The following is a 26,930-nucleotide window of genomic DNA, read 5'->3' as shown; positions in this document are numbered from 1 at the left end:
AGTTACTTCGTTCGGAGCCTATCTCGACTCCTACTTGAAGGCTCGCGGTCGTTGACCGCTTTCGGTGGGCAACAACTATATAGCGCAAATCTTTACAATTAGATGAGTACAAGTATGAGCTTAAAAAGAAAGATTATACCGACAAAATACAATATATTAAGAGTGGTCGCTGATTGTCGGAGCAAGGCGTTGTTGAAGCGTACGGAGCAGCACACTAGAGCACAATAGATCTTCTGTTCGAGAGTTCTGTTCAAGCTGCACCTCGAGGCCTCCTTTTATAGCTCTGCAAAGTCTGATCCAGATCCCCAAGCTTCGGGATCAAGTTTGACCCGACGTGGATCGGTCGACCGATCCCAAGGTTCGGTCGACCGATCAGGCGATCCCTCCTATCTGATCCGCCCGATCTTCTCCCTCCGCTTCGATCCGGTGAAACTCCATCCGAGGTTCGGTCGACCGATAAGCTCTGACTCAACCTAGTCAGCCTGATCCAGTCGACACCCAACCCAGGTTCGGTCGACCGATCCCCTGGTCGAGCCCGGTCCAACCTCTGGAGATCTGATATACTAGTATGGGGGGTTCGGTAGACCGATCCCCTGGTCGAGCCCGGTCCAACCTCTGGAGATATGATCTACTAGTATGGGGGGTTCGGTCGACCGATCCCAAGGTTCGGTCGACCGATCTCGGTCACTTCTAACTCTGCACAAAAAGGTTAGTCTCCTGCAAAACAGAGTTAGAACACAATAGATAATATGTAAACAAATGAATTGACAGCCTTCGGACTGTCCGGGTCTGACTTCGGGTTTCCAACCAGAAACCCTAGGTCGACCCGACACCTACTGTTCCCTCTCGGGGAACGCGTCCTCACCTACTCCACTCAGGAGATTTACCTGATGCCAGTCCGGTCCTCCAGACCGACTGAACTTTCCGCCTAGGGTTACCACCCCCTAAGACCTAGGGTTACCGCCCCCTAGGGTTTTTCTCCACCTAGAGTTACCACCCCCTAGGCCTAGGGTTACCACCCCCTAGGACCTAAGGTTACCCCCCCCCCCCCCTTAGGTTTTCACCTTACCTAACCGCAACTAGGACTTTTGCCTAAGCATCACTTAGGACTTTCCTGCAAGCTCCATGAACCTTGTTAGATAATACCACAACTTAACTTTAAACCCTTTGCCATAATCAAAACTCAGGTTCGATCATCTGGTGCTCACTGCACTAACAATCTCCCCCTTTTTGATTATGACAACCTTGGTTCAAAGTTAAGTAAATCATAACATTAAATAAAGGAATAACTAATGGAAATTAACCATGAGCATCAATGCAATTTAAAGTTTATGCTCCCCTTTCATTATGTTTAATTTCATAATTTCTTAACTTTGACATTTTTCTCCCCCTTTGACATAAATCAAAAAGAATTAACAAGAGAGAGAAATAGTCTATTTAATTTTACGCTCCCCCTAAAGGGTAGCATAGTTAAGTACTTAGACTTTGATAAAAAAGATTTGGTTAAGTACTTAGCTTAATTTATAAGGCTTTTGAAAATAATAGTTTTGTCACGTATTTAGTCTTAAAAAGACTTAGCTTTTCAAAAAGAATTGTTTTGAAAAACACTTAGCTAAATTGAAATGCTTAGCTATGTTTTCAGCTTAAAAATGATTGAGTTGAGAAAATATCTTGCCAAGTAGCTAAGTTTAGAAAATAATTTAATTAAGTTTAGTTAGAGAAAACTTAATTAAGTACTTAGCTTTGAAAACATTTAGCTTCTAGAGGAGTTATAATTTAAAAGTCAGGTCATAAATAATTTTAACTTTAAAGCTAAGTTTAAAAATAACCTGAATTTTTGAAGATAAGGAAAAAATAGTTTTTAATTTTTTTTAAGTCAAGTCAAAGATAATTTTTATTTTAAAAACCAAGAAAAAGTATTTACTTTAATGAAAAACTAACTTGGAAAAACTAACTTTAAGATCAACTCAAAATCACTTCCCCTTAATCAATGCCTTAATAAATTCTTAGGGTCCTAGAGTCCAAGCATGAGAGGTTAAATTGATGTTCAGTTATTCAAATTGTTTTGAACAAGTATCAGAGCCCTAAAGTACAAGCATGCTCAATCTTACAATCTCCATTTCCTTCACTAACTATTTAACCTTTAGCTACTTGCTTATTGCCTAATTTTCCATCTCACCCATTCTAGGTTTTCAGGCATGTGTAGCTTATGAGTGAGTGTGAGATGGAGTTAACTTTGTCAGTGAAACTATTGAAAATATAAGTTTGAATTTCAAATAGTAAATATTAAACTTTGAGACTATAGTAAAAATATTTTAAAATAACTTTGTCAATAACTTTGTCAAGATGATTTCCTAATGATTTTCAAATATTTAAAATAAAGTCTATTTTAAAATGATTTTGAATAATTTTTAAAGGATATTTAAATGAATTTTTAAAATGATCTTCAAATAATTTTTTAAAGGAATTTTCAAATAATTTTGAAATTAAGTTTTAAAAGATTTTTAAAGATTTTTAAATAATTTTTAAAAGATTTTTCAAATAATTTTGAAATTAAGTTTTAATAGATTTTTAAATAATTGTTTAAAAGATTTTTCAAATAATTTTGAAATTAAGTTTTAAAATATTTTTAAATAATTTTTAAAATATTTTTCAAATAGTTTTGAAATTAAGTTTTAAAAGATTTTTAAATAATTTTTAAAATATTTTTAAAATAATTTTGAAATTAAGTTTTAAAATATTTTTAAATAATTTTTAAAATATTTTTCAAATAGTTTTGAAATTAAGTTTTAAAAGATTTTTAAATAATTTTTAAAATATTTTTCAAATAATTTTGAAATTAAGTTTTAAAAGATTTTTAAATAATTGTTTAAAATATTTTTCAAATAGTTTTGAAATTAAGTTTTAAAATATTTTTAAATAATTTTTAAATAATTTTCAAATAATTTTGAAATTAAGTTTTAAAAGATTTTTAAAATATTTTTCAAATAATTTTGAAATTAAGTTTTAAAAGATTTTTAAAATGGTTTTAAAAAGACTTTTTCAAATAATTTTGAAATTAGGTTTTAAAAGATTTTTAAAATGTTTTTTTTCAAAAAGACTTTTTCAAATAATTTTGAAATTAAGTTTTAAAAGATTTTTAAAATGTTTTTTAAAAGATTTTTTCAAATAATTTTGAAATTAAGTTTTAAAAGATTTTTAAAATATTTTTTAAAAGACTTTTTCAAATAATTTTGAAATTAAATTTTAAAAGATTTTTAAAATTTAAAAGACTTTTTCAAATAATTTTGAAATTAAATTTTAAAAGATTTTTAAAATGTTTTTTAAAAGACTTTTTCGAATAATTTTGAAATTAAGTTTTAAAAGATTTTTAAATAAATTTTTAAAAGACTTTTTCAAATAATTTTGAAATTAAGTTTTAAATGATTTTTAAAATGTTTTTTTTAAAAGACTTTTTCAAATAATTTTGAAATTAAGTTTTAAAAGATTTTTAAAATATTTTTTAAAAGACTTTTTCAAATAATTTTGAATTAATTCCATTTGAAAAAATAATATTAATTACGAATTTAATTTGAATTTGAATTAATTATAATTATGAATTTAATTTTAATTATGAATTTAATTTTGAATTTGAATTTCAAATTTGATTCTCTTTTAAATTTCGATTCCTTAGTCATCTCACCCGATCTAAATTTTCAATCAGGTAATCCTACAATTTTTGTGAGATGAATTAGGTTCAATTTTAGGGTTATGTTTAACTTTGTGTTAGATTCAGGTTTAGCTTTGGGTTCAACAAGTAGACGTTCTTTGGATAAACTTCTGGGCTATGGTGAGTCACAAGGACATAATTAAAGTAACCATGCCTTCGAGGTTTTTCAAATAGTCCTACCCATTGAACTTAGTACAAAACCTTGGTCTAACTAGTTAGGATCCATAAATGGTAGCTTCGGTCAGTTCCACTTAGCCAAATGCACCAGGTCGAAGTCATATCTTCCTAGACATACGATGACTAAGTTTCTCCAACGTACTATCATCCAATACTTCACCAGTACCGTGGGTCAAGTTAAACCTAGCCCATTTTAATCTATCCTTAATTACCCTGCCGGGTAGTCTACTCTTGGTTACCCTTATCGGGTGGATTAAGTTAGGAGGTGCCAGCTATTCTGGAGCTTTCCTTTGAATTTTAATCTGAATTTGATTTAATTTGGATCTTAGTTTAATTTGATTTAATTTAAATTTAAATTTAACTTGAATTTTAATTTAACTTGAATTTTAATCTTATTTAATTTGAATTTTAATTCAATTTTATTTTTATTATTTTTCTTCTAGCTCCCCTTGGATCATAGCCTCGATATGGTCTATCGAGGTAATGTATTTGATCCTTAGGGACCCAATATTGACCAAGTCCAACTTGATTAACCAGGTTGGATTTGGGTGCTCATGCTTGGACTGATTTATTATTTTGTCTATTTATAATTGACAAATATGATTTATATTTCTTTTTTGGTTTGAATCCTAGTCTAGTTCTATTGTAGATTGCCCTTTGTGTCCCAAGAATCAGATCAAGGTTCTTGGAACCCAAAGAGAATCGTTCTAATGTTTTCTCCAGATCCTTGACCTAAGTTTTCAGGTTGGAATTCTCTTCCTCAAGTTTTTGGACTTGAGTCGAGTTTCCAGTCTGAACTGGTTCAGTCAAAGATTTGGAGTTAGTCACTTCTTTAAGGATAACTACTTCCTTTAGAAGTGACTTAATTCTAAGATTAGACTTAGCTAATTTTCGTAACAGGTAATTGACAAGATTGTTTAGTCGAGGGATACTTACAGTGGGATCGGGCCCTTCGGAAACGGATGCAGATCCGTGACTTCTTTTTGATTCTGCTTCCGACTCGCTCTCGGACACGTCGATCTGGTCCTGGGCCATCAGTGCAAGATGGCTCGTCTATTCGAGCTCGTCGTCGGTATCCTCTTCTGAAGATTCGCCCCATGTCGCCTTTAGGGCCTTTTTCTTCCTTGATTTCTTCGGATCTTTCTGATTTGGGCAGTTCGCCTTGATGTGCCCCTTCTAATTACATCCGTAGCACGTTACCTCGAACTTCACCTTTGATTGAACTTCCTTGGACTGAACTACCTTCTTGAGGTCCTTCTTGTTGAACCCCTTCTTCTTCTTGTATAATTTCTTTACAAGATTGACGAGTTCAGTTGTTAGTTCGTCGTCTTCATCGTCTGAATCTGGTTCTTCTTCTGACTCTGGTTCGGTTTTGCACTTTATCTTTGATTCGCGCATTCTCCCTGTTCCTGTAACCAAAGCCAACCCTTTCTCGGTCGGGCGTGCATTAATCTGTTCATGAAGTTCGAATTTTGCAAAAAGCTCATCTAATTTAATGATAGATAGGTCCCTAGAAACCTTGTAGGCATCTACCATGGATGCCCACAAGGTGTTCCTCGGAAAGGTGTTTAAGGAGTACCTTATGATGTCCCGATTATCTACCTTCTGTCCAATTGCATGAAGACCGTTGAGCAGATCTTGAATCCGGGCGTGGAGTTTGGCAGCCGTCTCACATTCCTGCAGTTTGATATTAAATAATTTATTGAAGATTTGGTCTCTTTTACTTACTTTGGTGTCGGGCGTTCCTTCGTGAAGTTCAATGAGCTTCTCCCACAGCTCCTTAGCACTGTTGAAGGGGTCGACCCGGTTAAGTTCTTCTTTTGATAGGCCGCACTGGAGGGTGCAGGTCACCTTGGCATTAGCTTACACCTTCTTAATCAGAGATGCATCCCAGTCCTCATATGGTAGTGGCTTGCCGGCGCTATCTGTTGGTAGTTGGAGTCTGGTTTTGACGATTATCCAGACTTCAAAATGAGTCTGGAGATATGCCTCCATCCGACCCTTCTAGTACCCGAAGTCGTCTCCGGTGAATAGCGGGGGGCGAGCTGTACTGTAGCTTTCTTGAAGGGCCATTTTAAATCAACTATGAAGAAAATAAACAACAAGAAAATTCCAGGACTTGGTCCTGGATTAGTAGTGCGGGAAGAAAAAAAAATAGAACACGAACTCGGGTGGTGTTGCACCAACCTCGAGCAAGAAATCTAATTACGAAAAATAAATTGGAAAATGGTAAGAGTACTGATTCCAATCGACTCCTAAAACCAAAAAAATGCCATGAAAGATGCTTGATTGGTGGTTGCACCAGATCAAAGCTACCCCGCTCTGATACCAATTGTTGGATCGAAAGCGCTAGAGGGGGGGGGTGAATAGCGCTCGTGGCTTTCATAATCGATTTCGGAATCGTAAAAGTAAATGCAGCGGAAAAGAAATAACACAAACACAGAAGACACGAGAATTTACTTCGTTCGGAGCCTATCTCGACTCCTACTCGAAGGCCCGCGTTCGTTGACCGCTTTCGGTGGGCAACAACTATATAGCGCAAATCTTTACAAGTAGATGAGTACATGTATGAGCTTAAAAAGAAAGATTATATCAACAAAATACAATATATTAAGAGTGGTCGCTAATTGTCGGAGCAGGGCGTTGTTGAAGCGTATGGAGCAGCACACTAGAGCACAATAGATCTTCTGTTCGAGAGTTCTGTTCAAGCTGCACCTTGAGGCCTCCTTTTATAGCTCTACAAAGTCTGATCCAGATCCCCAAGCTTCGGGATCAAGTTTGACCCGACGCGGATCGGTCGACCGATCCCAAGGTTCAGTCGACTGATCAGGCGATCCCTCCTATCTGATCCGCCCGATCTTCTCGCTCCGCTTCGATCCTGTCAAACTCCATCCGAGGTTCGGTCGACCGATAAACAGGTTCAGTCGACCGATAAGCTCTGACTCAGCCCAGTCAGCCTGATCCAGTCGACACCCAACCCAGGTTCGGTCGACCGATCCAAGGTTCGGTCGACCGATCCCCTGGTCGAGCCCGGTCCAACCTCTGGAGATCTGATCTGCTAGTATGGGGGTTCGGTCGACCGATCCCAAGGTTCGGTCGATCGATCCCGGTCACTTCTAACTCTGCACAAAAAGGTTAGTCTCCTGCAAAACAGAGTTAGAACACAATAGATAATATGTAAACAAATGAATTGACAGCCTTCGGACTGTTCGGGTTTGACTTCGGGTTTCCAACTGGAAACCGTAGGTCGACCCAATGCCTACTGTTCCCTCTCGGGGAACGCATCCTCACCTACTCCACTCAGGAGATTTACCTAATGTCAGTCTGGTCCTCCAGACGGACTAAAATTTCCGCCTAGGGTTACCACCCCCTAGGACCCAGGGTTACCGCCCCCTAGGGTTTTTCTCCACCTAGGGTTACCACCCCCTATGACCTAAGGTTACCCCCCTTAGGGGTTTCGCCACCTAGGGTTACCACCCCCTAGGACCTAAGGTTATCCCCCCTTAGGATTTTCTGCCACCTAGGGTTACCACCCCTTAGGACCTAAGGTTACCCCCCTTAAGTTTTCACCTTGCCTAACCGCAGCTAGGACTTTTGCCTAAGCATCACTTAGGACTTTCCTGCAAGCTCCATGAACCTTGTTAGATAACACCACAGCTTAACTTTGAACCCTTTGCCATAATCAAAACTCAGGTTCGATCATCTGGTGCTCACTGCACCAACATGGACTTCTTGCCAAACATCCGGTCAGTCCATCGACCTATCTGGACTTCGTACCAGCTATCCGGTCGGCTTGTCGACCTAGCTGGACTTCGTACCAGCTATCCGGTCGGCCCCTTGACATAGCTGGATTTCCTACACACTTAATCAAGTGGTTAGATCACGACAGAACCTAACTTAACTTACTTGTCATTCATCAAAACCCGGGTTAGACTGTTACTGCAAACCGCACCAACACAAATGATGTATGGAAACATAGTTATCACAACCAATTCTAATTTATACCGAGTTAATAATTAATTACATACATATGAATTACATTGAAATAATAAATAATATGTTTATTTATGTAGATTACGACAACTAAGAACATCATAGCTGAACTTAATAAAGGAGAGGAATTATATGGGGATAACTATAAAATCTGACACCTCAAGATACAATATGTTTTTGAAGAATAAGAAGTTCGAGAGGTTGTAAATCAATTCATAGAAGAACCGGCTGATGTTTCTACTACACAGCACAGACGGGACCTTGATGCCTATAAGATATGGAAAAGGAAGGACTCCATTGCTAAGTGAATATTGATTAGTTCAGTGGTGGATAACCTAGTATTTGAGTATGAGTCATTATCATTAGCTCATGCTGTTTGGGCAGCCTTTAGAGAGAAGTATAGCGGAGTAAGTTTCAGTAAGTTCCGTCAGCTAACAATTAAATTTGATAACTGTAAAAAATGCTCAAATGTTACCATGACCCAACATCTAAGGGAGATGGGTAACATGATTCGAGAGCCTAAGATTGCTGGTAATGCATTGACCGATGAATAACAGATTTAGGCAGTTATCCATTCCCTTCCTGATCCTTGGGAAACGATGAAACATAACCTTACCCACAGTGAGAGTATCAAGACTTTCACTGATGTCTAATGTCATGTTGACCTTGAGGCAGAGAGGATTGAATCTGTAAGGATTTCTTCCAAGCTTTTGTAGCTGAAGGTTCTGATTCCAAGAATAAGAAAAATGGTTTAAGAAAGGAAAGGAAAAAGGAAAGGAGGCTAATGTTAGAATGTATACTAAAAGCCTAGCTTTTGGTATAAAACATTTATCTAGAAATAAGAATCACATTGGTCAAATGTCTACATTTGTGATAAATGTAGTTGTTCAATTAATTTATATTGTAGATAACATGGTGTGTGGTGTCACACACAGAAGATCATGTTATCAGTACCTTATAAATTATAAACAGTAGCTCACGACCATGATGGAAAGGAACAAACCATTGGAAGGTCGTAGTGTAATTAGGTGTTAGTTTATCTTAACTATATAATTACACTAGTACACTAAGAGTGTATTGAGTAGGACCATTAGAGGTCGTTTCTTTTATACTGACTTTATAAAGGAACAAAGACCTCAGTTATTATGGAAGTGTGTGCTCCTAATCCTAATATAATAACAAGCACATATATTTGATATTTATTTCTTTAATTTATCAATGGGTGAGATTTAGTTCGATGAATCAATAGACCCGATAAGTTGGGAAATGATATCACTTATAGTGTGTGTTGTTGATTATAGAAGGAAACTGTGTCCTAGTAATCTAGGTTGAGAATGCCCCCAAGAGGAGCTCATAAGGATTGTCATGTTAAACCCTGCAGGTGAACTTAGTCCGACATGATGATGAAGTTGAGTGGTACTACTCTTGGAGCTAGATATTAATTAAGTGAGCTGTCAGTAACTTACTTAATTAGTGGACATTTGTTATCTTAAACACAGGGAGACTAACACACTCATGATAAGAAGGAGCCCAAAATATAATTTAGGATTGGTGCGGTAGTTCAATAATAGTTCTCTAGTGGAATGAATTATTATTGATAAAATTAAGTTGTGTGTTCGGGGCGAGCACGGGATGCTTAATTTTATCGGGAGACCAAAACCAATTCCTCCTCTCGGTCCCTATCGTAGCCTCTAGTATATAGAGATTTATACCCACCGCATACCCACCTTCTTACCCATCCATTGGAAAAGCTAGGGCCAAGACCAAGTGGATGAGCCATGTAGGTGGCCGGCCAAAGCTTGGGTCCCAAGCTTAGGTGGTCGGCCACTAGAATATTAAAAAGGATTTTTATTAAAATTATTTCTTATGTGGATATCATGATTTTAAAAGAGAGTTTAAAAATTAAAAATTTCCTTTTATAGCTTTCTACAAAAGATTAAGAGAAGAGATTAATCTCTTTCCTTATTTGTAGTTTAAAAGGATGGTTTTAATTTTTGGTAAAAACTTTCCTTATTTGTAAATCATCTACATGTTTAAAAGAGAGTTTAAAATTTGAAATCTTTCCTTATTTGTTGATTAAAGGAGGATTTTAAATTTTAAGAAAACTTTCCTTTTTAATCATGTTCATGATTTAAAAGAGAGTTTAAAATTAAATATTCTCTTTTATAAGTTTCTACAAAAGATTAAGAAAAGATTTGATATTTTTCCTTATTTGTAGATTAAAAGAGTTTTTAATTTATAGAGATAACTTTATTTTTATCCACATGTTTAAAAGAAAGATTTTAATTTATTAAATTTCCTTTTTATAAACCAATCATGAAGGGATAAAAATTATTGGACAAATTTTTATAAATTTCCGGAAGCAAATAAGGAAGTTTTAATTTTTGTTTAAAATTTTATTTGCTTGGAGAATTTATGTGGTGGCTGCCATTACAAATTGAAAAGAAAAATTGTTTTTAATTAAATAAATTTTCCTTTTCAATGGCAAAAGAATTAAGGAAGTTTTTATTAATTTTTCCTTATTTTCCAAGACCAAGGATTATAAAAGAGGGGGTAGAGGAGACTTTAAGGCTAAGGACTCTATTCTATTTTTTCTCCCTCTTTTCCTTGGTGTGGTGGCCGGCCCTTCCCTTTCTCTTCTCTCCTCTTGTTGTGGCCGAAATCTATCATCTCTTGGAGCTTGGAGGATGCGGCCGGATCAAGGAAGGAGAAGAAGGAGAGAAAGCATGTATCCCTTGGAGCTTGGTTGGTGGAAAATTCTTCATCCTTTGGAAGTTCTTGTGCTTGGCCGAAACTTGAAGGAAGAAGGAAGAAGGTGCCTAGGTGGTTCTCATCTTGGAAGATCGTTACCCACACAACGTCCGAGGTTAGTAGAGGAATACGGTAGAAGATCAAGAGGTCTTTCTAAAAGGTATAACTAGTAATTTTTCTTTCCGCATCATACTAGTTATTTTTGGAAATAATACTAAATACAAGAGGCATACGATTCTAGTGTTTCGAATTTGTTTTCGATATAGTGTTCTTTTATTTTCCTTTTCCTTGTGATTTGATTGTTCTTTTCGGTTGACCTAAAGTTATTTTAGGAAATTAAATATTGGCTTTCCTTAAAAGGTTTTGTCTAGTCGGTGGTGGTTGCTCCCTTATCCAAGAAGGCCATGTGCCTCGCCACGTCAGTACTGGGAACCAATTTTGGAAATTAATATTTAATAGAATTAATAACTTAGGTGATTTGGATGAAACGTGTTAAGTTCCGCAGGAGATCCAAGTCAAAACCTAAAAGAATAAATAGATTAAGTTTTGGATCAAACGTGTTAAGTTCCGCAGACGATCCAAAATTTAATTTAAAAGAACACATGATAGCTAGGAAAAGGTTCAGACCTTTATACAAAATTTTTGTACAGTGGAACCTTTAGGTTTTCCGAGTAGCAACCAACAATTGGTATCAGAACTAGGATTTTGCCTCTGTGTATTTGGTATTAGTTTAATTATGCACATGTCATACATAATTTAGGCAGGATAATAGTAGGATGTGCTAACTTTGTGGATGCAGGATCCAACTATTATGGCTTATAGTAATTATGTGTGTGATTGGACCCTTGGACATGTCAAGGGCATTTTATTGTGTGCATGATTGTATTATAAAATACAGAGTATTTAGTTTTATTAGGATTTTATTTTTTGATCTAGTTACATGTACATTCCTTTTATGGAATATAGGATCGATGGATGTAAATTTTATTTTATGTTCGATCTAGTTTACATGTACATTCCTTCGAGGAATATAGGATCGAAAAATGTAAAATTCTATTTATGTCGCGGATCGAATCTTGCAAGGCGTGGAACCTTTTGAGGATCAAAGGCGCAGCGGAACAAGGAGCAAGATGGATGCGACAACTAGACCCGGTGGCGGTGGCCAAAGATTGCAGCAGCTAGGGTTGGCGACACACGGAGGACATCAATAGATAAAAGTCATAATAGTTGAAAATTAGTTTTTCTGTTTATTGCTTTTTATGCTGAGACTGTGTGTGCTTGTTAGTATGCATGTTAAGTAGACTAGCATAATCAAAATTTCTCACTTTAAATAACTAAGTGGGAGAGGGATTTATTTTTAAATAAATTCCACGGTCTCCATTACTGGTTTATAAGTGATGCAACAAGCTTGCGCGTTGGCTTTGAGTGCCTTCCTCCATATCGGATGAGCTTGTTTGCGGATTACTAGATTAAACTTCCATTTTGGATGACTATAGGAAGTTAATTAAGAGCGTGTGATCTTCCCCATCGGAAGGGGCATAATCTTATTAATGGACTTAGTGTCAAGTAATGGTATACACTTAGGCACGTCTAATAGTATCCTCCCCATCGGAGTCACTGCTATTATTTGTGTGACCGAAGAAAACTAACTATTAATTTGTCAAATAAATAGGTTGACAAGATAATAAAATTAAAAACCCCTCTTACGAATGTTTGATTTTGTATACGTCCACACTATTGTGGCATACAAAATTCATGGTGTTTGAGGTAATTTTATTTGTCATAAAGATTTATTGACAAGCTAATTAATGGGTAAACCCCTCCTCTTACAAATGTTTAAATTTTGTATACGTCCACACTATCGTGGCATGCAAAATTCACGGTGTTTGAGGTGTTGGTGAATTTAAATAATATTGTTTGAGGAATCAATGTTATTTTAAATTCAAAAGTTTTGACCAAATATTTGATCAAAGAAAGATCAACTATTAATTTTATTCGTCATAAAGTAAAGTTGACGAGATAATAAAATTAATGGATAAAATCTTTTCTTTGATTTTGTATACGTCCACACTATCGTGACATACAAAATTCATGGGGATTTTAAAGAATTGATCTTGACCAAATATTTTTGTGATTCTTAGGATTTAAAATGTTTGTCAATCCCCTAGTTGTTATACTATAGAAAAGACTTAGTAGTCCCAATTGTAATGATTGGAAATAGGACTTGGACATTAAGGTAGACTGTCTTCTTAGAACTAAGAACAATTTAGGTGTATTTAATTTATTAGTTGAAACATGTCTAGTGGTGTTATCTATCAGAACCTGGAGTGTAGATACAGATGCCATTAATCATGTCTGCAATTCATTGCAGGGTTCCAGGAAACCCGACAACTAAATGAAAATAAAAACACCGTCCACATGGGCATTACTGCAAAAGTAGCAGTGGGAGAGGTTTATTCTCTAATAGGAATAAAATATGGATTATTAGAAATTGTCTTTACATACTAAGTTTAGAAAGAACCTGATTTCAGTTTCTAAACTATTATAGAATAGATATTGTGTCTATTTTGATAGCAAAGTTGTTATCAAGAAAAATAGGGAAGTTATCTATTCTGGTATGTTGGTTGACAATTTATAATCCAATAACTCCCACGATGCAACAAATGGAAATTAGTAACACATCTTCTAACTTTAAGAGAAAGCAACCTTCGGATATGAACCAATTATATTTTTGGCATCTAAAGCTAGGTTATATTAACTTAAGTAGGATTCATTGGTAGCTGATGAACTTTTGGGTTCATTAGTAGTGGAAATCTTTCCAACCCGGGAGTCTTACTTGGAAGGAAAAATAACCAAGAAGCTTTTAAGTCTAAGGGGTATGGAGCCAAAGATATGTTGGAATTGGTTCATTCTGATTTGTGTGATCCTATGACTATCCAGGCAAGAGGTAGTATCGAATATTTCATCTATTTTATAGATAACTATTCAAGATACATATACATTTACTTAATGTGCCGCAAGACTAAGTACTTTGATTAGTTCAAAGAGTACAAGGCTGATGCGGAGAAACGTTAAAGTAAAAGTATCAAGACACTACGGTGAGATCGTAGTGGCAAGTACCTCTTGGGAGAATTTAGGAGTCACTTATCAGAAGTAGGGATTCAATCCAAAATAACTGCACCTGGTACACCCCTACAGAATGGTGTAGAAAAAGGAAGGTATAGGACTCTTATGGAAATAAGTAGATTGATGATGAGTTATTACCAAATTCATTTTAAGGATATACTCTGGAAACGGAAGTGGATATAGTACCTTCTAAAGTCATAACTCTCTACTCATATAGAATTGCTGAATAAGCGTAAGCCTATTTTGAAGCATATTCGGATTCGGGTAGTCCAGCACATATGCTGAAGAGAGATAATGATAAGTTGGACAGGAATTCACTTGTTTGTGGGTTATCCTAGAGAAATGAAAGTAGGATTATAGTCTTAAAAATTAGAAGGTCATTGTTAGCATCAATGATCGATTTTTAGAAAATGACTATGTAATAAATCACGTGCCCATAAGAAAATTTGTTCTTAAGGAAATAATAAAAGACATGTCTAATCTAGTACCAACTGTACAAGATGAGATACCACAAGGAAACTGTAACATGTATCACAAATGATACATAATTGCAGAAAGTGCCTTGTCGTAGTGGGAGGGTTGTTAGGCAACTTAAAAGGATTCATGTTTTGGGAGAGTTTTTGGACTCGATCCCTGGAGGACATGAACCTGATCTCCGGACATATGACGAAGCACTCCAAGATAAAGATGCAACATCTTGGCAAAGAGTAATGAATAACAGAATTAGAATATATGTATTCTAATAAAATCTGGAAGCTTGTAGAAACACTAAATGGTGTAAAAGCCTTTGGGTGTAAAAAGGTCTATAATAGGAAAAGAGGGATAGACAGGAAGGTAGAAACTTTCAAAAGCAAGGCTAGATGAAAAAGGAAACTTTTTCACTGGTAGCCATGCTTAAGTCTATCCGGATTCTTTTATCTATTTGGCAAATGGATGTCAAGACAGCATTCCTTAATGGAAGTCTTGAAGAAAGCATCCATATAAAGCAACCAGAAGGGTTCATTGTAAAGGGCTAAGAGCATCTTGTGTGCAAGCTCAATCAGTCTATGGACTGAGGCAAAGCTTCAAGATCTTGGAACATCCAGTTTATCAAAGTAATCCAGATCTATGGATTTATTGAGTAAACGGATAAGTCTTGTGTATACAAAAGGTGTGATGGAAACGTGGTGGTGTTTCTTGTACTATACGTAGATAACATTTTTGGTAGTTGGAAACAATATCAAAATGTTGTCAGAAGTAAGGGTATGGTTGTCCAAATAATTCGATATAAAGGACTTGGGAGAATGTATATATTTTTGAGATCAAAGTAATAAGGGATCGCAAGAAAAAATATATATTACTTATCCCAAGCTTAATACATCGAAAAAATCCTTGCTCGGTTTTAGCATGCAAAACTCCTAGAAAGGTTTCTTACCTTTTAAGCATGGAGTGTCTTTATCTAAAGAGATGTCTCCGATGACATCAAAGGAGATTGAGGACATGTAGGCAGTTCTTTATACTTCGGCAGTTAGACAACCTAATGTATGCTATGCACGAGATCAGAAATCTATTTTGCCAAGGGCATAGTTAGCAGATATCAAAGTAACCCTAGACAAGGACATTGGACTGCAGAAAAGCATATATTAAAAGTACTTTAGAGGCACTAGAGATTATATGCTAGCTTACAAGGCAATTAATTTGGTTCCTGTAGGTTGCACCGATTTTGACTTCTAATCGGATAGGGACAATAATAAGTCGACCTCGGGGTTTTGTGTTTACTTTAGGAGGAAAAGTCATAACTATGGAAAAGTGATAAGCATAGGTGTTTCTCTGGACTCCACCATAGAAACTGAGTATATGTCAAGCCTCTGAGGTAGCCATAAAAGCTGAATGACTTAAATAACCTCAAGATAGACTTAGATATGATTTCTAGTTTGTCCAAAGATTATTACAATTTATTGTAATAATAATGGTGCAGTAGCAAACTCGAAGAAACCATGAGTCTATAAGGCAAGTAAACACAATAGAGCGCAAGTACTACCCAATACAAGAAATTGTATAACGAGGAGAAGTTGTTGCCGCCTAGATTGCATCAGATGATAACCTAAGGTCCTTAAGGCAAGAGCTTTTTGAAAGGCATGGGAATCAGATGTATGGCAGCAGATATGGCAGCTTAGTCTTTTAGTATAAGTGGGAGATTGTTAGAATGTATACTAAAAGCCTAGCTTTTGGTATAAAACATTTATCTAGAAATAAGAATCACATTGGTCAAATGTCTACATTTGTGATAAATGTAGTTGTTCAATTAATTTATATTGTAGATAACATGGTGTGTGGTGTCACACACAGAAGATCATGTTATCAGTACCTTATAAATTATAAACAGTAGCTCACGACCATGATGGAAAGGAACAAACCATTGGAAGGTCGTAGTGTAATTAGGTGTTAGTTTATCTTAACTATATAATTACACTAGTACACTAAGAGTATATTGTGTAGGACCATTAGAGGTCGTTTCTTTTATACTGACTTTATAAAGGAACAAAGACCTCAGTTATTATGGAAGTGTGTGCTCCTAATCCTAATATAATAACAAGCACATATATTTGATATTTATTTCTTTAATTTATCAATGGGTGAGATTTAGTTCGATGAATCAATAGACCCGATAAGTTGGGAAATGATATCACTTATAGTGTGTGTTGTTGATTATAGAAGGAAACTGTGTCCTAGTAATCTAGGTTGAGAATGTCCCCAAGAGGAGCTCATAAGGATTGTCATGTTAAACCCTGCAGGTGGACTTAGTCCGACATGACGATGAAGTTGAGTGATACTACTCTTGGAGCTAGATATTAATTAAGTGAGTTGTCAGTAACTTACTTAATTAGTGGACATTTGTTATCTTAAACACAGGGAGACTAACACACTCATGATAAGAAGGAGCCCAAAATGTAATTTGGGATTGGTGCGGTAGTTCAATAATAGTTCTCTAGTAGAATGAATTATTATTGATAAAATTAAGTTGTGTGTTCGGGGCGAGCACGGGATGCTTAATTTTATCGGGAGACCAAAACCAATTCCTCCTCTCGGTCCCTATCATAGCCTCTAGTATATAGAGATTTATACCCACCGCATACCCACCTTCTTACCCATCCAATGGGGCCGGCCAAGCTAGCTTGGAACCCAAGCTAGGGCCGACCAAGACCAAGTGGATGAGCCATGTAGGTGGCCGACCAAAGCTTGGGTCCCAAGCTTAGGTGGCCGGCCACTAGAATATTAAAAAGGATTTTTATTAAAATTATTTCTTATGTGGATATCATGATTTTAAAAGAGAGTTTAAAAATTAAAAATTTCCTTTTATAACTTTCTACAAAAGATTAAGAGAAGAGATTAATCTCTTTCCTTATTTGTAGTTTAAAAGGATGGTTTTAATTTTTGGTAAAAACTTTCCTTATTTGTAAATCATCTACATGTTTAAAAGAGAGTTTAAAATTTGAAATCTTTCCTTATTTGTTGATTAAAGGAGTATTTTAAATTTTAAGAAAACTCTCCTTTTTAATCATGTTCATGATTTAAAAGAGAGTTTAAAATTAAATATTCTCTTTTATAAGTTTCTACAAAAGATTAAGAAAAGATTTGATATCTTTCCTTATTTGTAGATTAAAAGAGTTTTTAATTTATAGAGATAACTTTCTTTTTATCCACATGTTTAAAAGAAAGATTTTAATTTATTAAATTTCCTTTTTATAAACCAATCATGAAGGGATAAAAATTATTGGACAAATTTTTATAAATTTCCGGAAGCAAATAAGGAAGTTTTAATTTTTGTTTAAAATTTTATTTGCTTGGAGAATTTATGTGGTGGCCGGCCATTACAAATTGAAAAGAAAAATTATTTTTAATTAAATAAATTTTCCTTTTCAATGGCAAAAGAATTAAGGAAGTTTTTATTAATTTTTCCTTATTTACCAAGACCAAGGATTATAAAAGAGGGGGTAGAGGAGGCTTCAAGGCTAAGGACTCTATTCTATTTTTCTCCCTCTTTTCCTTGGTGTGGTGGCCGGCCCTTCCCTTTCTCTTCTCTCCTCTTGTTGTGGCCGAAATCTATCATCTCTTGGAGCTTGGAGGATGCGGCCGGATCAAGGAAGGAGAAGAAGGAGAGAAAGCATGCATCCCTTGGAGCTTGGTTGGTGGAAAATTCTTCATCCTTTGGAAGTTCTTGTGCTTGGCCGAAACTTGAAGGAAGAAGGAAGTGTTGGGATCTTAGATGGCTAGAGGGGGGTGAATAGCCTCTTAAAAAAAAACTTAGACAGAGATTTCTACACAAAAATTAGTTAGCACAGCGGAAGTGGAAAACTAAAACGAAGGAAGAAAAACACATACACAGCAGACACAAAGATATACGAGGTTCGGGGATAACTTGCCCCTACTCCTCGGCGTGTCCGTAAGGTGGACGACTCCATGATCTTCGGTAGATCGCACCCCGGATAACTTCCGGCTAAAGATGTCTCCTTCTCGGTGGAGCAACCTCTCAACAGAGTCTCAAGAAAGATCTAAATTAAAGCACGAGACTTACAGAAACTCGGTGGCAAAGGAGAATAGGAGTGCTTACAACCACGCGAGAATTAGTAGCAGAAATCGCAGTTCACCCAAGAGCGCAAGAACTTCGCACAACACACACTTTTCTTTCAAGCTTTCTTCGTGTTTTGTTCTTGTTCCCCTCTCACTGTTTTTACTGCTCCTGATCTCTTCTGTCACAAATCTGGTCCAAACTGTGCAAACCAGCGCTTCCTCCTTCCTGATTCTCCGAACTCACACCAATGATATCACAGTCAACCTTGGCGTCTTGAGCTCGAACCAATCCCGGAGTTAAGCGGATCGCGATCGATCACAGCAGATCCGTTGATGCAGAAATGCACCATGCATGAAACCAACAGAAAGACCATTTGTCGCATTCCTCTTACGAACTTAATTTGAAATTAGGCTTGGAATGATACCTGTTAACCTGCAAACTCAAAAGCTAACAGCACAGAGGATTACATCACATAAATGAAAGAGATATATCAAAAGCAGTGAAGGAATCGTTGATACAACGAACAAATCAGAGTGTGTGGATCGGTCACCGGACCGATCACACTGCCTTGGACCGATCAGGCAACAGCCTGATCGGTCGTAGTGACCGATCAGATTGAGTGTGGATCGGTCCACGACCGATCCACCTCTTTCTTTCTTTGCAGTCTCTACTCCCGATCGGTCTCCCGACCGATCAGATTGCACTCATCGTTCTGTAGACCGATCAGATTTCACTCAGTGTGCTACTGAGTGTCATCGATCGGTCATCGGACCGATCCGTGGAACTTAGTTTCACTGGATCGGTCTGCCGACCGATCCACCGATTCTTGTGTCCGGATCGGTCCAACGACCGATCCAGTGTGCCATGGAAGTCCTCTTTGACTTAATCCGGAGAGCGAGCTACCGAGCCCTCTCCGACTTCATCCGGTCCGAGAACGAGCTCCGAGCCCTCTCTGGACCTAGTCAGGAGAGCGAGCTAGCCCTCTCTGACCTAGTCCGGAGAACGAGCTACCGAGCCCTCTCGGGCCTAGTCCGGAGAACGAGCCCTCTCCGACCATTCCGTGCCAAGTCACCATACTTGGACTTTTCCCGCCAAGCTCCCCGCTTAGACTTTTCCCGTGTCTTGACCCATCTGGATTTCCCTTGCCTGGCTTCACTCACCTGCCCAACTGATCAACCTCGATCAGTAGTCATTCTGAGTTTAAACACTATCTGATATAAACTTAAATCAGTGTCAACATCAAAATAACAGCCAGGTCAGACTGTATCAACAATCTCCCCCTTTTTGTTGTTTGACAACACGATTTAAGTTTAGATCAGAATTGTTCAAATTTTCATAATTTTAGGGGAATCAAGATCCTCCCCCTAAGACGGATACAACACTATGTGAGGGTCTTCACATTTGCATTCATCTAAACTTAGTTATCTTCTCCCCCTTTGTCAAACACCGAAAAGGTGCGAATAAGGTAAGATAACTTAAAGAACTCCCCCTTAACCCTCACTGTCTGGTTACTAAAGCACTGAGAAGTCACTCTAAGCGTATTATAAGACAGTAATAAGGAAATAAAAGACAAACAAGACATGCAAGTGAACAGCATACTAATAACGGATAGAAAATGAAATATAATAAAGAGCAAGTAAATATAAAACTGAGTACCATAAATACATGAGTAGCATCAGAAGTGCAAACATCCAGGTCAGTCATAAAGACTAACAAATAACATCCAAAATACAGACAGTCAACAAACAAACTGTATCAATCAACATCCTCACACTGAGGAATATCACCATCATCGGCAGGAGGGGTGAAATCCTGAGGCGGCATGCCGGAGGATGGATAGCCTGGGTAAGACTGCGGAGGCGGGTAGCGTGCCATCCATCCGAGTAGCAACTGCTGTGTCACCACCTGATGACTGCGCATATCATCGAAGCGCTGGTCAATATGCCCGCGCAGGTCATCGTAGCGCTGGTCTCCTCGTGACGATCAAATCGGCTCTCCAACTCAGCGATCTGCCAGCGCAGGTCTGGATCCGCCTCGCCAATGTCAGCAGGAGGAGCAGCAACAGGAGCAGCCTGTCGTGGAGGTCCCCGTGGTAACTCACCCAAAGCTCTCCCATCCTTCCACTGAACACCCCCATTTTGTCCAATGATGCCAGACTTGGAAAATGCCCGTTTCCCAAGTCGGCAATCCTGCCTGACCATTTTGACTACCCTACCCTTAGACACATCAACCTGAAGGGTCTCGAGCCAATCAGTAATTATATGCCCATAAGGCATATAAACAGTGGAGCCACTGGGCCGAGAATATGAAATGATCGAAGAGTAGATGCTGGACATAATGTCAAAGTCGAGACGCCGACGTAACCCATACAGCATCAAACAATGATAGGGTCGGATCTCAGCAAGAGGTTTGGATGTAATTGGAAGAATACAGTTTGTGACTATCTTAAAAAGAATATAGTCAGGGGCAGATAGTCGTAGGGCGGCAAAAGTGGGAAAGTCAACATCCAACTCATCTAGGTCATCTGGTCTAGGATGACCGAAGAAGTACTCATAGATGGAGTCAGGTGAGACATCAAGTGGAGGACGTAATGATTCTGGTAAATCAGGATAAATTGAGAAAAGATCCCCCGTACACATCCGGCAGCCTAGATACCCAAAAAATTCTCTGATGGAGAAATCGATAGATCTTTTAGCGACTCGAGTTTTATAAACACCATCACTGTTCTGATGAAGATTATTATAGAACTCAGAAACTAGGTCAAGGTTGATGTCCCTCTCTAAGTAGACTACCGAGTCAAGTTTAAAATAGGCTAGGGTTTCGGAAACAAAAGGACAAAATTCATCCATATACTTGCGATCCACAGATCGACATGGAAGCAGCTTGAATGTCCTCTGTTGAAATGCTTGCTCAAAATGGCGGTTTGGGAATCTACTAGAACCAGCTGGTTGGGGTCGAGAGGGAGCAGGAGACTTGGTTTTCTCAGCTGGGGTCTTAGAAGAACTCTCACCGGCTGCTTTCTTCCTAAATAGATAAAGATTTGGACACGATCGGGGCAAATGGGAGTCCACGGGAGCCACACAGAGAGAACCGAGACAACACACATAGAGAAAATGTGAAAAGAAGCTAGAACGCTAAGAATGAACAAATCTCGGGAGAAAGAAGAGTTACCTGGGCGCCATTGTAACCTGCGGCTTTTAGAAGATGATGGGTCGAGAAGACGGGAAGAAAAGAGGGGCGTCGACTAGGTTATGAGTTGGTCGGCTAGGGTTTTGAGAAGGAAGAAGATCGGGAAGAGAGTGGGTCGGGAGGTGTTAATGAGGGGATAGTGCACAGTGTGATCTGATCGGACGGCTGTCCGAACAGAGAAATCCTGACCGATCAGGAAACATCCTGATCGGTCAGTGACCGTCCTGATCGGTCGTGGAGACCGATCAGGGATCTTCCTGATCGGTCCTTGGACCGATCAGATGTGGATCAGTGGGCTGCGATTTGTGTCGGTGTCTCCTGATCGATCCCTGGATCGATCAGTGAACTATCAGGAATTTCCTGTCCTGATCGGTCGTGGAGACCGATCAGGTATCGTCAAATCTCCTGATCGGTCGTGGAGACCGATCAGATATCGAATGAACTCTACTGATCGGTCGTAGAGACCGATCAGATATCGGCCTGATCGGTCCCTAGACCGATCAGTGTCTGATAATCCTGAAATTCTGATTTCAGTAACTGAAATTTTTGAGCCGTTGTTGATCGAGAATTCTGAGAAGTTCAACAACTAAGAATTCAGAACCTCCCAAATTCATAACCTAGAACCTAAGGATCAACACCCACAATTGTGTTAAAAAAAATGAACTCTTATGGCCTGAGCGTGTTTAGAGCCCGAAAGTTTCAGACTTCAAAAACCAAAGACTCAGACATTTGGAATCTTAGAGTTCCAATCTTAGAGAACCTTATAAAACTATTACCTATAGTGAACCAAGGTATTAGTTAAGACCTAGGATTGCTATGATCAGTTTCAAGTTTGTCAAAATATAAACAACTTGTCCTAATTTTCAATCAAGGCATGTTAAGTGTCAATCAAAAATATCAATCAACAAATCAACCATCAACTATAATTGGATAATTTCTAGGCAAAGGTCCAACCAAGATTCCTTGATTGGAATATATGAGTAAGATCAAGGAACCAATTACACATGAATTATGTAATGGTGTTCCCCATACTCAATTAATGTCTCTTCAACCTAATTATTCAAGAGATGCATGATACATTTTGAATAATTTGGTTGTTCCTAGCATCTCACCCCATTTATAGCAAACAAAAATATTTTGTTAAACCTTATAGTTTGTGTGAGATGTTCCCAAATTGCCCAAAATCATTCCCAATTTCTTTTGTCATTTTAATTTGTCCTTATTGATCATGATGAAGTCCTAAGGACCTAAGGAGCCAAACACATCCCCAACTCCCTCCTTAAATGACTAAATTCATTTTCCGGAAGGGGTTTGGTGAAAATGTCGGCTAGGTTTGACTTTGACTCCACATATGTGAGCACAATGTCACCCCTAGCTACGTGATCTCTAATGAAGTGATGACGCACTTCAATGTGCTTGGTCCTTGAATGATGGACTGGATTTTTAGTTAGGTTGATCGTGCTAATGTTGTCACATAGCACTTGTACACCCTTATAAGAAAGTCCATAATCCTCTAGGGTGTGTATCATCCACAACAACTGTGATACACTCTCTCCCATGGCAATATATTCGGCCTCGGTCGTGGAGAGAGCAACACAATGTTGCTTCCGACTTGACCAACTAACTAATGATGAACCTAAGAATTGGCAACCCCCACTAGTGCTTTTCCGATCCAATTTGCACCCAGCATAATCGGAATCGGTATAGCCTATCAAGTCAAAAGACTCTGTACGAGGGTACCATAGACCTACTCGAATTGTGCCCTTAAGGTATCTCAATATTCTCTTAACTGCAATTAAATGAGATTCCTTGGCACAGACTTGATACCTAGCGCACATGCCCACAGCAAAGAGTATGTCCGGTCGACTAGCTGTGAGATATAGAAGACTACCAATCATGCTTCTATATTGCGTTAGATCAATTGGTTTCCACTCTCATCATTGTCAAGGCGAGTGTTTGTCGCCATTGGAGTGGACACTTCCTTAGAGTCACTCATATTGAATTTTCTAAGCATCTCTTGAGTGTATTTCGTCTGATGGACATAAATGCCATATCGAGTTTGTTTGATTTCAAGTCCAAGGAAGAATGTCAATTCTCCTACTAGACTCATCTCAAACTCACTTTCCATGTGAGAAATAAATTCATTCAAATAGCCCTTGTTATTTGAACCACAAATTATGTCATCGACATATACTTGGGCTACAAAAATATTTTCACCATCTCTACGCAGAAATAGTGTTGGGTCTATTTGGCCTCTCACAAAACCCTTTTCTAGTAAATATGTTGACAACCTTTCGTACCAAGCTCGTGGTGCTTGTTTAAGCCCATAAAGTGCTTTCTTGAGCTTGTACACGTGGTTTGGAGCATCGGTATTCACAAACCCCCGTGGTTGTTCAACATAGACTTCTTCTTTAATAAAACCATTTAAGAAGGCAGATTTAACATCCATTTGATAGAGTTTGAAACCTCTATGTGCAGCAAAAGCTAGCATCAAACGAATGGACTCTAATCGTGCCACGGGAGCATAAGTCTCATCATAATCGAGACCTTCGACTTGACTATAGCCCTTGGCTACAAGTCTTGCCTTGTTTCTTACAACTTCTCCCTTTTGATTTAACTTATTTTTGAAGACCCATTTAGTTCCAATAATGGTGGTCTTTTTCGGTCTAGGAACCAAGTCCCACACTTGACTCCTTTCAAATTGACCTAACTCATCTTGCATAGCTAAGATCCAATCAGGATCGTGCAATGCCTCATCAACTATTTTTGGTTCAATCTCTGAAATCAATGCGACTTCATTAGATTCATTTCTAAAGAATGACCTAGTCCTAACCCCTTGTTGGATGTCTCCCACAATTTGATCTTGGGGATGACTAGTGGCTAACCTAGACTGCCTTGGTGTTGGCGGTGCCTCATGAGTGGTCTCACTCGGCACAGGCAAGAACTCAATATCAGGCAAAGGATCAGATTGAGTTCTTTGTTGCCTTTGCTCATCAACATCAGAGTCAACTTCGACTCGTTCTTCATTTTGATCATTCAAACTTAGATTTCTAAGTCCAAATTGAATTTCTCCTACATCCCTTGGTTGATCATTTAAGTTAGGGATTTCTTCAAAGGCTACATCAGAGGACTCTTCAATCAATTTGGTCCTATTGTTGTAGACTCGATAGGCTTTGCTGGTAAGAGAGTACCCGACCAGTATCCCTTGATCAGCCTTAGCCGTGAACTTCCCAAGATGGTCCTTGGTGTTCAAAATAAACACCTTACAACCAAACACCCTAAGATGTTTAATTGTAGGTGGTTTCCCAAACCAAAGTTCATGGGGAGTCTTTCCTAAAAACCTATGAATTAAAACTCGAGTTTGATATTCACAGCTTCAGCCCATAAGTAGCTCGGTAGTGAGTACTCATTGAGCATGCTTCGTGCAGCCTCTTGTAGTACTCGGTTCTTTCTCTCCACAACCCCATTTTGCTGTGGGGTCCTTGGAGTAGAGAACTCATGCCTATATCCCTTTTCTTGACAAAACTCTAGAAACCTATGATTTTGAAATTCCCCACCATGATCACTTCTAATGGTTTTAATTGTTGTAGATTTTTCATTTTCAGTTCTTCTACAAAAGGAAATAAAATATCTATAGTTTGGTCCTTATGTTTCAAAAAGAAGGTCCATGTGTATCTAGTAAAATCATCAACGATTACCAAGCAATATCTACTTCCATTCAATGATATTACACTACTGCAATCAAATAGGTCCATGTGCAATAAATCTAAAGCAGTAGATGTACTTACAATGCTTTTACCTTTATGAACACCTTTTGTTTGCTTACCCTTTTGACATGCATCACATAGTTTGGTCTTGTGGTACTTGATGCTGGGTAAGTCTCGCACTAATCCTTGGTTGGCCAACTTCCGGATGTTCTTCATGTTTACATGTGCCAACCTTCTATGCCATGGCCAAGACTCTTCTTCTTTTGACATGAAACACTTAATCAAAGCATTAGTAGCACTTTTAAACGATACTTGATAAATATTATCAACCCTTGTGCCTACTAGTACCGTGTCAAGTGTGTCAATGTGTTTAACCAAACATTGACTTGAATGAAATTCAATTGTGTAACCCGTATCACACAATTGACTGACACTTAGGAGATTAAAAGTCATCCCCTTGACTAGAAGGACATTCTTGATATGGAGACATTCGGCTATATGAATGTCTCCAACTCCTACAACCTTAAGACTACCATTGTTACCAAATGACACATTACCTCTATTTTTGTTTTGAATGGTAGAAAATAGTGACTTGTCCCCGGTCATGTGCTTGGAGCATCCACTATCAACAAACCAAGTTGATAGACGCTCCCCCTTTACCAATGCCTACAAGACACGAAAGATAGATGTTTTAGGTACCCAAATCTTGGGACCTAATGCATCTACAATGAAAGACTTAGGCACCCATGCCTTTGTTACCTTCTTCCTAGTCTCATGAACCCTAGAAACATGCGATCTATGAAATTGGGTTCTTGACACTAAAGAAATAAAACTAGACTCCTTAGGTTGGTATCCTAATCCAGCCTTGTTGTAGACCGCCCTTTGGGCATTTAGAATCATGTCTAATGTCTTGGAGCTAGTTGAGAATTTCTCAAGCATTTTCTTGAGTTTCTCAACCTCACCCTTCAAGGCTTTGTTTTCATCTTCAAGGAGCTCTAGATGTAGATCATCAACCTCATCTTCCCTAAGAGCTCTCAAGTTCTCTACTTCTTCTTTTAATGATTTATTTTCTGTTTTTGATTTTTTAAGGGAAGTAGACAAATGTGCAATTGTTTTATAACACTTTTCTAAATGGGGAGAGGTTACCTCTTCATCATCCGAAGATGATGAAGTCGCGGCTGAAGAGCTTGAGTCCTCACTCTCGGACTCGGACTCCTCTCTTGCCATGAGGGCTAACTGCCGTGTACTCTTCTCCCTCTTCTCTTCCTCAGATGAACTTGAAGAAGACTCATCCCATGTAGCTTTTAGAGCATTCTTCTTCTTGACTCTTTCCTCCTTCTTTTTGGCTCGTTCCTCCTTCCTTTTTAATTTCGGACACTCGCTCCGATAGTGTCCCTTTTTGCTGCACTCATAACATGTAACATTAGTTTTGTCAATATTTTGTTCACTAAGTTTACCTTTCCCTTTGTATCTTCTGCTCCTTCTCATGATTCTTCTCACGAAGTTGGCCATCTCGCTTGATGATGATTCACCTTCATCATCGGACTCGGAGGAGGATGAAGATGAAACAATTTCTTTCTCCTTCTTCTTTTCTTTCTTCCTTCTTCCCTCCTTGCTCTTTTCTTCTGCAACCAAAGCAATACCTTTCTCTTTTTGCCCTTTGTTAGCAAGTTCATGTAATTCCATTTCACAAAAAAATTCATCTAACTTAACAATGGAAAGATCC

The sequence above is a fragment of the Zingiber officinale genome, chromosome 2B, assembly GCF_018446385.1.
Source record: "Zingiber officinale cultivar Zhangliang chromosome 2B, Zo_v1.1, whole genome shotgun sequence".
NCBI classification, from domain to species: Eukaryota; Viridiplantae; Streptophyta; class Magnoliopsida; order Zingiberales; family Zingiberaceae; genus Zingiber; species Zingiber officinale.
Note: the sequence above shows the minus strand (reverse complement) of the source record.